Genomic DNA, 12,250 nt, shown 5'->3' with positions numbered 1-12,250 from the left:
TTTACACTGGGTACACACCCAGTCGAAGACACATTCCACCCTCCAAAATTAATATTCACAATCACTGTATGGGAATCCTGGGTGTGAGTCCACTCAGGATTCTACCTGAAGTGCTCAGCCATTCGACAGGACCGATGGGTCAACGGTAGATGAACCACACTGATTTTTACTTCCGTTCCTTTGGTGTTCCTCGGACAGGAGAGATGAATGGCAAAGAATCCTGCTAAGCTTGCTCATAGTCAAATACTGCCAGCTCTGCCGTGGGGTGATGCAGGATGGGTGAGCAGCAAAAAGCCCTCCTGGAGCATGAAAAATGGACATTGCTGGACCTATGATTTTCCTGCGATCATCTTTGATCTCATCTCAGCATTGCTGCTGTGGTGCTGGATGGGCAAAGGGGCACTGTAGGCTTTGTAAGCCAAGTCATTTTGTTTCACATCCATTTTTTTTGTAGAGCCAGACTTACTCCTGAAATAAATATTCTGCAAATTTGCAACAGGATTTGCTATATTGTATGAGTGTATCAGTGTAATTTCCTCTGAAATGCACAGCCTGAAACATCTGTTACTTGACTAGCATAAACCAGGCAGTGGTAGATGCTGAATCTGGCACTTTTGTTTGACTTTTATTGCTACTTTGGCTTCTTTTTTTTTTTTTTTATGTTCCTGTGGCAGATATTTCAATCTGCTAAGATTTAGACTGAAAGCCAGCACAGGGAATTAATATTTATTGTCACTTCAGAGTTTCTCTATTTGACAAGTTGCAATTGTACCAGTACGTGTGGTGTCAAAGATATTCCAGTCTAGAAATGATAAAGCTCAGGATCCTTCTGGCTTGTTTCTGATCTCCCTAAGAAGCAGGCTTATGCTGTTGGGATTTTTGGAGCTCAGGTGAGAAACTGCACAGCAAGAGGAAGAAAAGGAAGGTGTTACCATGTGCAAAGTGCAATTAATTTCATTTGTACCCTTGCTCTGTCCCCTGCCTTCTAAGGATCTTATTTCTGCCTTCTTCATCCCTTGGTAATCTGGGTCTGATCATAATTGGGTTTAGGCAGCCTCCCTGCAATGACAGTTAATTATTTGGATGCTTTTTATTGCATTCCTTGCATTCAGTTAGCTTCTGATCAGCATCGTCTAGACACATGGGGATAGAGGCTTGACTGTGTTTGGAAATGGAACCTGCAGAGTAGGGGGGGTCCCCTAATTCATACCTCTCTGTAGCACTTGCATGAACCCTGCATGTCTTTCCCACTGGAAGATGTCAGAGAAATGTAGACATGACCGAACAGTGAACATTTCAGGAGGCTGGTGCTGAGATTATATGTCAGCGGTGCTTGGAGCCACATCTGATGCTCTCTGGCTTCCAGGAATCTTCCTCTTGCCTTAGGTGACCCTTCCATCAAGCTCTGCTTTGCTTGGAGAGATTCAGCAGGTGCCCGGAGGCATCTCTGACGTTCTGTGAGGAGATGGAGCAGAGCTGCTGGCTGGCACTCTGCAGCATTAGACCTGTGGCTCACCAAGTGAACCACAGAGAATGTCCCCTTCACACGGACAACGTGGGGTGGGTGGGTGCACAGCACCCGAAAATTCTGCTGCTCCTTCGCCTTCTTCTGTGTCTGCCCTTAAACGTTGTACTTGGAGCCTGGAGGACCAAGATTTATTCCATGGTGTCTCTGTTCTGCAGTGCAATGGGACATTATATTCCACCACATTGTGCAGAATGCTGAGGAACTGCTCAGTTACAATTTAATTTTGTTTTGTTCTTTAATTAGGCCAGATTGGGCTTTGTTCCCATCTGTTCAATAGAAATCTTAAGTGACTGATTCTTAAGAAAATAATATCTAAGCTCTGATCCATTTTTTTTCTGAGTTCTACAAGGTATTTAGTGTAGTTTCTTCCCCTTCATATGTTAAAAAGGCTGAAACAGTGGAAAATGGCTGAGCTTGCTTGAGAATGAGGCATAAAGCACCAGGAGGTAATGGATCTCCTGAGGACTTCCCAGCATCTCAGCTAACTTTACACAACATAAACTGATCCAGCTGGCCTTGCTGTCTTAACTTCATTTGGAGCCAGAAGAGAGAAAGTTTACCCCAGAAGTGAAAATACTAAAGCAGCCTCAAGAAATGCTCTACTGAAAGGAATCCCAGAACTGTAACAGGGGAGGAAAAGGGCCCTCATCCCAACAAAGGTCATGGAGTAGGAGCCTTGCAATAAACTGCAGCCATTTAAAGCCTCAACTTTCAGAATAACGTGTACTTGGTCTTCATATTAACATTCAAACAGGTAAATAGGATGCTGGAGTGGAGGAAGCTTGGAAGCTTTTTTACAGTCTGGCCCCTAAAAATGCCATTACAGGGAGAAGCAGGACATCCAAAATCTCTGTCAAATGGCAATAACCAAAGGAAATATTTCCAGATTGTTGCTATATAAATAATCTGTAAATATGGCTCCTGAATTTTAAGTTAATTTTGCAATCCCAGCTCCATATTCTCAGGATACTGAGGACTTTTTGAGTAAACATATTTGAGGTGAAGAGTCATTAACATGATAGTTTTAGAGAGCGTAATATGTTTCATGTGACTTCAGATTTTTTTGTTTAAGTTTTTTTAATGAGTTAATTCTTTTTTCCTGATATTTCGCATGTCATTTGCCTAATCTGGGCATCATTCCTGGTTCCTGGTCTGGAATGTTGGATTTCGCAACTCTGTTCTTCAATGACATTATGTGGTTTGTTCTGAGCAGAGCAAGGGGAGTTTATCAGCCCTTCTGTAATAAACACTTTATCTCAATAATCACTTTTGGGGGATCGGAACTAATTTACGGGATTTAGTTTTTACCTAGTAAGTCACATTTTCCATGTATATAGGACAAAGAGTCCCACTTGGGTAAGAAGGAAACTACATCTTGGTTTCGTCTCCCCCTTAGCAGTGGTTGATGTGAAAGCCTGGCCTCCCGAGAGCTTTGGTAGAAGAACGGGACTTTGAAAAGTTGAGAGGAAATTCACATTTAAAAAATGCAGAAAATATTTGGTTTCCTTTCCGATGAGAGCTTGCTTTCCTCTCCCAATACAACCACGAACCACAAGGAGAAGGCTTTGCTGGGGGCAGCGGTGGGAGCTGGTGTAGCTCTTCTCCCTGCTGAGCTGTTCTTCCAGTTTACACCTGTTCGGTATCATTATAACTTTGTGCTCTCACTAGCAATTGCATTTTCCGTAGAAGAGTCTGGCACTGGCTAAATAGAACAAGCGAGAGGGCTTCTACATGCAATTGCTTCTGGGAATGGCAGATTTCTGTATTTATGAATGCCTATTACAAGAACATCCCCATTTGTGGGGAAGGCTTTTGATGCATTGCTTAGCAATGCATATGAAACTCAAGCTGCCCTTCCCTTTGTGCTCTCTGATGGCCCCCAGGCAGCACCTAAATGTATTTTTAGCAGTCAGAATAAGGGGGAATTTGCAAGAAATTGTGCAGAGAAGAAATAAGCAAAACAGTTGAAGCTGGCTCAATCATTGGATTTATGCAAGCTGGGTTTGCAGGAATGAATACGTGTTTCTGTGCGAGAAATTGAATGTATATAAAATGAGGCAAGCTGCCTTCTCAAGGATTTTCTGCAGAAGTAATACACCTTCTGGACAAAGACTGGAGTTCCAGAAAGGTAGGAAATAAAGTGTAACATGTAAGGGATCAGTGCTACATGAACACACCTCTGACGTCTCAAAACCCAGGATACCAGCTGAGATATAAATACAAGGAGCGACAAGGTCTCAATCAGAGAGTCTTTGGGCATGAATGTCAGACAAGAGAGCACATGGTAATTGCAGGGATTAATTGTTCTTCCAGTGTCTATCGACCTCAACCAGCAGTGCAGTAAAACTGCAATGCCTCTTCTATCACGAGTCGTCTGCGGGCTGGTCTGAAGTCCTGTCGCTAATTAAAGACCAGTGATCTAGAGCAAGCAGTAGCTTCCGATATACTTGGACAAGTCTGACTCCTTTGCACATTCCTAGTTAGCACATTATATTAGCCTGTTATTCCTATAACCCTGTAAAGCATTTATGGCTTTTTACAGGCACTTAAAAGCCGGTGTTATTGCTGCAAGAGGCTTGCAATTTAAGTTGATGATAAGCAGCAGATTTCTTTTAAACAAAGCTTGGTGCAATCATTAAGCTGGGCTGCAGAGATTATCTCTTGAACAGGTTCCTACAATATCGCTAATATACACAATGTCACAGTAGAGCAGTTAATCTGAAAAAAAAAAAAAAAAAAAACACCAAAACCAGGGAAAGGAAGGACATCACTAAACCACAAATCTTTGTTTAGTTTGGATAACAATAATCAAAGAACACAAAAGCCGATTATGACTTTGATTCCTGCTGCTCTGCTGCCTACTCAAGCAATATGTCCTGGCTGGTCTGCTGAAATGCAACCTGGAGGAAGCTGAAAAATAATTCAGATTTTGGGTTTTTTTTAAGATAATTTGCAGATTCTGTCCATAGACTGTATTTCTTCATCTCAGCTGCATAAAATAAACTCAGTGGGACGGTAGCTGCTAATATTGTAGCATCACGTGGCTTTGGAGGTTTATTGATGATGTTAAAGTGGCTGCCAAGGAGCAGGACTCCATCCAGAATTACAAGTGACCTGTATGTGAAGAAAAACAGAATTGGATTTTAACCTCTACTGATACTATCTTGAGGTCCGGCTGAACTATTGTCGCCCTCAGACATGACATTTATTTTGTCATTGCATGAGAGATAATTCAGATCAGTTCAAAAGAGAAATGTGTGCTGTAATAGTATTTCTCATCCATCAGTACCTGCTCACCTGTCTTGAAAGTCCTGCACAGGCATAAGAAGCCGAGAATCCACCCCAGCCTTTGTAGGATGCTGCATTAACACATCATGGTCTTTGCCACTATGGAAGCAACTCTGGGATTTCTGCACACCGTTTGTCGTGCAGACATCCCTTTGGAGTGTGAAGCTGATCTCCAGAAAGCCTGAAGCTCACGGTGTGACTTCCCTGGAACATCTCACCTCGATGAGTGCCTTAAGAGAGGGTGTTCACTCTCCCCATGCCGCACTGTGCCTGTGGACTGGGGTGACCCTGCTGATCCTGGGTGCTTTTTTGTAAAGCATGTACCACGTCAAAGTGCTACAGTTACTGAGAGCAACACGTCTTGTCAAACATCTGCTTGCAGTTCACAGGAATCCTAAAGCCTGATGGAGCAGGGACGAGGCAAACTGCCTCCTGGCTCTGCTGAAACATTCCCCTTTAAGCAGCAGCAGACTTTAATTCTGGTTTAATGGAGCAATGCCTGTAACTGTCATCCCAGCACCGGCCTTTCCCCTGGAATGACAATGATCTTGAGTTGCCTTGAATAACTCTCTGGGTAGAGCAGCTCCCCTGGAAGCTCTGAGACTAAATCCTCGTGGCATCTTGTTAGGGGAATCAGCAGATAGAGGATTACAGATGAGCAAGCAGCACCCACATCTGTGAACATCTGCAGCTGGGCTTCCCAGTCTTCAGTGTGAACCAGACCTAAGGCTGTTCCATGGCACGATGGGTACCAGGAGGAGGACATCTCCAAAGCTGTGCTGACAGGGGAAGGTCCATGAGCTCTTGCTATGGTTTGTTGCATTCAGAAAGCACCATACGCTGTGGCTCATTAGTGGCATTTTTGTTTGGCTGTTTTTTGCTGTGATTTCTAGAGAAGGATTTATCTGTTTTTACTTTAGAAACATGAAGCTTTATCTTTGTTTGGCTGCAGGGTCTCTAAGGATGAGCGGAGGAATAGTAGGATTCTGACCTTACTAGATCAAAAGATAAAAGATAAGCAATCAGGAAAGGAAGCACTGTTTCTTAAATTGCTAAAAACTTGCTGTTGCTTATTATCGTCTATTTAATTCAAATATCAGAAAGACACCTCGGGTAAGAATCTAGATGTTCAGAAGATTCAAGTATCTCATCACTTTAAAAAACCTCACACCTACTTTCCACTCTGTTTAAAACGAAAAACAGAAGGCGAAAATGTCTTGATAGTTGTCAAATAACGAACACATTTTTTCAACTGAATTTTTTAGCCTCTATTACACATGAAGAGTAGGTGTAATATATTTTTGTTTCCTTACAGAGTACCTTTAAATCAACTAAATAAATGTCGCTTCCCACTACACAAATTGTCACTTAAGCCAGCCTTTCTGAGCTGCAGTTTCTACCCATCTCTTGTTTTTGCTGCCCGAAACACCATTTAAAATATTTTCAGCATCACCCCAAATACAGCTGATGATTTTTGGAAGCAAGCGTTTCAAATGAGGTTGGCTGTAAAGAATTCGCCTGGCGCTAAACATCTGCTGTCGCTGCTGTTATCAGCGCAGTGCCACAAACCCTTCCTCACCTGTGGGATGCTAAGAGGTTTATTGCAGTGGAGATGAAAGATGTCTAGTCCGTAAACCTCTCCTGTTTCTCCTCGTTTTCTTCCCCCAATCCAAACACCTGTGAAAGAATATAGTGCTTATGAAGGCAGGAGTCTAACAGTGCCTTTTGGAGCCAAACACGACATACAATCCTCCCTAAGGAGGCTGATTCACCATGGTCCTAGCTATGAGGATTTGCTAGTCTAGACTCTGCTCCAGCTCCTGTCCCCTGCCAAATCTGCTGTGCCTCTAAATCCCGAGCACCAAAACCTCTACAAGCACTTGTTCTGAGCCAGATGTACTTACTATCTTCCAGTGTACCATAAACTTCATCTCAAATCAAGCCCCTTAAAATTTCAGTGCTAAACTTTGAGCAGAGCTCTGCCCAGTGGATCCTTGCTGGTAGGATGAACCTTGTTAGAGCATTAACCCCCACGCAGTCCAGGGAACGGCATACCCATTCTCTAGAAGAAAGGCTGATAGAAAAATCAACTCATTTGAATTCAGCTTGGAAAAATTTCCACTTTATGTCACGCTTCCTGCCAGCAGAATGCAAAGCCTTTTTATCAGCCTAAACCTTCTCCAAATCCCTGGGCACTGGGTAATAATGTCTACTTCTATAGTGCACTTCAAAGCATTTCTTCAAAGCCTTCGCTACCTGCACAACACCATAATGACCTTTATTTTACAGAGAGATAAAGCCACACTCAGGAGCAGCATAGGCCAATGGAATAAGGCGCAATGGCACAGTATGCTCTGCATGCAGATCTGTATTGTAGCGCTTTGGCTGAGTGATGTCTGTGGCAAAATGGAAAGTACTTCTAGGTCACAGAAAAACGAAATCATGCAGACAGTTGCTCCACAGGCTAGTGGGCATTAGCTAATGCCAGACAGGGTGGGCACCTGCAGACACAGATAAGCCTGGAGAGGGTCCAGAGGGGGCCACAAAAAATTATCAGAGGGCTGGGACACCTCTGCTATGGGGACAGGCTGAGAGAGTTGGGGTTGTTCAGCCTGGAGAAGAGAAGGCTCCGGGGACACCTTACTGTGCCCTTTCAGTATTTGAAAGGGGCTGATAAGAAAGATGGGCACAGATTTTTTAGCAGGGCCTGTTACAACAGGACAAGGGGTGATGGTTGTAAACCAAAGGAGGGTAGACTGAGGCTGAACATGAGGAAGAAATTTTGTACACTGAGGGTGGTGAAACACTGGCCCAGGTTGCCCAGAGAGGTGGTGGATGCCCCATCCCTGGAGACATCCCAGGCCAGGCTGGACGGGGCTCTGAGCAACCTGAGCTGGTGAAGATGTCCCTGCTCATGGCAGGGGTGGCACTGGGGGAGCTTTGAATGTCCCTTCCAACCCAAACTATTCTGTGATTCTATTCCTCTCCTTCCATGTAATACCAATCCTTTAGCATTGGGTGCTCTGGGGCCACCTAAAGCAACCTGGCCTTGGGTCCTCTTGCCCCAGCTCCAGCCTACCCCTCCTTTAGATCACACTTCCCTGGCTGCTGGCGCAGGCTCCCAAAGGGAGGGATGCCACAGCATGGCAGGGAATCCTGCACATAAGAGCTGGTCTAGACTGGCTGAATTTGCCCATTTTTCCTAGGGCTGATGGATCAGTGATCCATTTGCAGCTGAGAGTATCCCTGTGAGTGCTCCTCCTGCTCCTGGTCTTCTTCTCCCCCAGCCAAGAGATCTATTAATGGAGCTGCAGGCTACCTGCACACCACAGCAGATTCTGAGTCCTAAACCCCGTTTACAATCCCAAGAATCCCTCCTTAAATAGAGTTTGTAAGTTTAAATCCAGCCCCAAACACCCAAACCAAAGGAAGGACAGCAGACATTTTCACTTGTGAATTTTCAGCTGCCAGCAGAGGAGAGAGTGTAGATTTCAGAGAAATAAGAGAGAGTTAGTTACGCTTCCTTGAATAATCCACTCTTGTCAACAGAGGTTGCTAATAGAGGCTCTGCCTGGGCATTTGGATGGAAATTAATGCGCTGAGGAGACAAAGCTGTGTGCAGTTTGCAGACATGACACTAGCTCAGTGAACGGAAATGATACACTGAGTTTTATTACAGAAGATTCTTGGTAGACATATTTATTAAATGGCTTGCCTGCTAGAAGTGCTGAAGGAGTCTCTGTTTTTTTCCTTCTGGCCTGCTATATCATGTATCTCTAGGGCTTCAGATGGAGCATCTCCCCATACACGGCACATTTCAGGCTTTTCCCCCCATGGCCTCATCTTAATGAGCATCACCTTTAAAGCCTATCAGCATCAGCAGATAGGAGACTTTCAGACTCCGCAGCTCTGAGATTCATTGCACTGAGATATTTTCACTCTGAGTCTCTAGTCTATCCGGATTCCTTTGCATTATCTTTCTAGTTTCCCTGGTGTCTGTGATCCCTTTCAACTTCATGACACTCTTGTGAATGCCTGTCATCCTCTTGTTCAATCCTTCTTTAGAGTCGTCAATAAAAATTTCAAAAAAGACCGAAGACCTGATTTCTGTGATGCCCTAATAAACATAATTCTATAATACAATAACTCCCTGTTTAGTATTCCTCTTTGTTTGCAGCCGCTCAGCTGTGATTTGGTCCATGCGCTATTGCGTTCAGATCATCCAAAGAGCTAAATTTTATGATACATCATCAAATGCTTTACCAAATCCAAACATGCTCACAGATTTTTAAGATCAGAAAGAAGCATGAGAGCATCAAATCTGCTCTTTTCAATCCTCGGTTGAGCATGCTAATGGCTATCACTAAAGCATCTCTTCTAGAATGTCTGGAGTTGAAGACTCTGTGAGATGGGAAATCAAATGCTTTGCTTTATTAATCACACATATTGCTCTTTTTTTTGTTTTAGATAACTTACTGTTAAAATTAATCAGGCTTTACCTTCTAGATGTTGTTTTTCTGTCTTTTTTTCTCTAGATTAAAGATTGTCTAGTACCCAGGTGTTTCTTGCTATGCCTATTGATGTTTTGTGCAGTGATCTTTCGGGCTTCTTTTTGTTACTGACACTGCTCTTGATTTTGCAAACTCTTCACATGTGCCTGCGTGTAGAAGTCGGCTGGTGTCTGTGATGAGGAGGATCTGCTTTCACAGGGCGATTTGCAGACTTTGAACTAGAGTTTCTAATTCTACCCATAAACACATACTTGTCAACTCTGGCAAGTCTCCCTTTCCTGCACATCTTCCTATCGCTTGTGGGGTCCCTGATGTACTTTAATTTTAATCTCTCCATGCATAACTCATTTTCAATCATTCAAAACCTTAGGTAAGGTTCAAGACTATGTCTTGACTCCCTATTCACTGAAATGTGGGCAAATGCAGAGTAACTGCTTTGAAGTCAGAGATGGAAAACAGGTATAAATGTCAGGGGAGACAGACACAATCTCTTCTGATATCTCTGGAGCAGGTCATGCAGAAATAGTGTCTCAAACAATATCTGTGACCAGCTGTTCATCCTGTGCCTCCAGTCATTCTCCACATACCTCAGATGCCATCTCCCAGCTGACGAGAAAACCAACTAATCCAAAAAATGGAATTACCTAATTTTCTTCTCCATTATCTGAGGCTCATAATAGAAATGTGAAATGAGCTGCTGAATTTCAGCAGCGGAACCGAAGATGCGAGTTGACTCTCAGGTCTCAATTCTCACTACATCATACTTCCATTTGCAAAGGTCAGGGTCAAGCCTGGTGGGGTATTTTGCTCAGGAAAAGCTCCCTACAGATTAAATGGGATTCTTTCAGAGTTAAAGAGGGAAGGGGCGGAAAAAAGAAAGAAAGAGCAGCAGGATTTATTTAATGGATAAAGCCTACTTCTCAAGTGGTATAATTGAGGGTCGTTCTGCTGACTTGCACCAGTTGAAGCCTGGGACCACTCCGTACCCCACTGCCTCGTCCTGCAAATTGTGGCCAGGATGATCTGGGCTTCATTCTGTCCTTTCATTTCGGCCAACAAGGGCCGTGTCCTGCCTTTCTCCACAGGCAGGACATGGATTCATCTGCCATGATGTGGATTTGGGTGTTCCCCAGAGCTGCCGGTGGAGGAGACAGGCAGCTCTCTCCTCACACTTGTACCTGTGATGAATAACAATCCCACAGGCAGGGAATCAAGAAGAGGGAGAGCTATTTAAACATTTTTCTTTACTCGCTCAACATAGCTCTGAGTTCAAATATATGGGTGTCTAGTTCTGGGCTTCAGGCTGAGAGCTGTAGATAAAGACCTGTAAGCTGTCTTAAGCTTGTAAATCTCCTGCCATCCTGAGAAATCAACTGACATTGTCAGTCAGACCTGCCAGAACACACTTCGTTACGCTCATTACCCAGGGTCAAAAGCAAACCCCAGCACAGCCCGCGGGGCTCGGACCTCACAGAGCAAACAGGGTGAGCGCAGCACTCATGAGGAGCCCACAGAGCTGGTGTCACCACCAAGGAGGTCACCAGAGCTCAGGTCCTTCCTCTCCTGGGTTGTGGCATTGGCTGCAGGTGGCCGCGATGCCGTGCAGAACCAGCGCTGTGCTCGCTCTCCTGGCATCAAGGTTGCCGGGGAAGCAAAGGCGCAGGATCTCCTCCATCTGTGCTGTCTCGTAAGGCATCAGACACGTCAAGGAGATTTCTCCCCTGGGCCCATCATCCAGACGCTTGCTGGTGTGTTTGACTTGCATGGTAGTGAAATGCCAGAAAGTTAAATGAATTATTCCAAAAGCGGAGAAGGTGAAAAAGCTCTCTGCTGTGAGCTCTGTGCCACAGCAGTAGGAAAGGATTTTGAGTTTCACAGTGTCAGAAAGGCTCGCGTTTTAAATCTCAGTACCAGACCTCTACATCCTTGTTCACATGCCTAAGTGAGTGTCAGCCTCAGGCTATGAATTCAGGCCAAGGTGTGTGTGCCAGGGCCCTGCTACAGCTTTTCAAAACATGCTGCTCTTGGACCAGCTTTCCCGCTTGCGTGGCTCCCCATACACAGCATCGCGTTCCAGGCACGGAGGTGATGGAGGGCACAGGACCTGCCTGCAGTGTAGAGACAACAGGGATGGAGACATCTGTTCTTCCCTGGCCATCCTCTCACAGCAGAGGCTGCAGCCGGACTGTGGAAGCGCAGGTTTCTCTGGGAACAGAGGGATGAAAGGGAGAAGCGTCTGTGAAGTGAGGAAGGGTGAAAGTGAGGCAGGAGCACTGATCCACGTCCCGCACAGTGAAGCTGCTGCACAGCACTTCAGGAGCTTTCTGGAGAGAGAGGCCAAGCCCTGGCTGGCAAAGTGACATCCAGACAGTTGCAGTGATGAATGAGATGTGATTCATGTAGCAAATGTGCTCCTGTGATGGAAATCACTTTGCTGGACAATTGATGGTGCTCAGCATAGGTCAGTTCATCTCTCCTGGTTCCGTAGAATCATAGAATAGTTTGGGTTGGAAGGGACGTTCAAAGCTCATCCAGTCCAACCCCCTGCAATGAGCAGGGACATCTTCAACTATATCAGGTTGCTCAGAGCCCCGTCTGGCCTGGCCTTGAATATTTCCTGGGATCCTGTGTGACACAGACCCCACAGCTCAGCCTCCACCAGCCCCAAGCATCACTTGGGTTGTAGGAATGACTCAGGGCATCTGCAGGGGGTTGGCTCTGTTGGAAGGATGAGTGGTTGTCCAGATCCATTTGTGGGCAGCTGAGAGTTGTTCAGGAGCTCCGGCAGCCTGGCTGAAAGCAGCTTTACAGCCCCCAAGGAAAAGCTGCCCATGGCTGTAGGGAGGATGCATTGAACAGGCATTGGAAGAGGCTGCCCAGGGACGTGGTGGAGTCACCATCCCTGGGGAGGTTTAAAAGACAT

The sequence above is a fragment of the Patagioenas fasciata genome, chromosome 12 (assembly GCF_037038585.1).
Source record: "Patagioenas fasciata isolate bPatFas1 chromosome 12, bPatFas1.hap1, whole genome shotgun sequence".
Taxonomy (NCBI): domain Eukaryota; kingdom Metazoa; phylum Chordata; class Aves; order Columbiformes; family Columbidae; genus Patagioenas; species Patagioenas fasciata.
Note: the sequence above shows the minus strand (reverse complement) of the source record.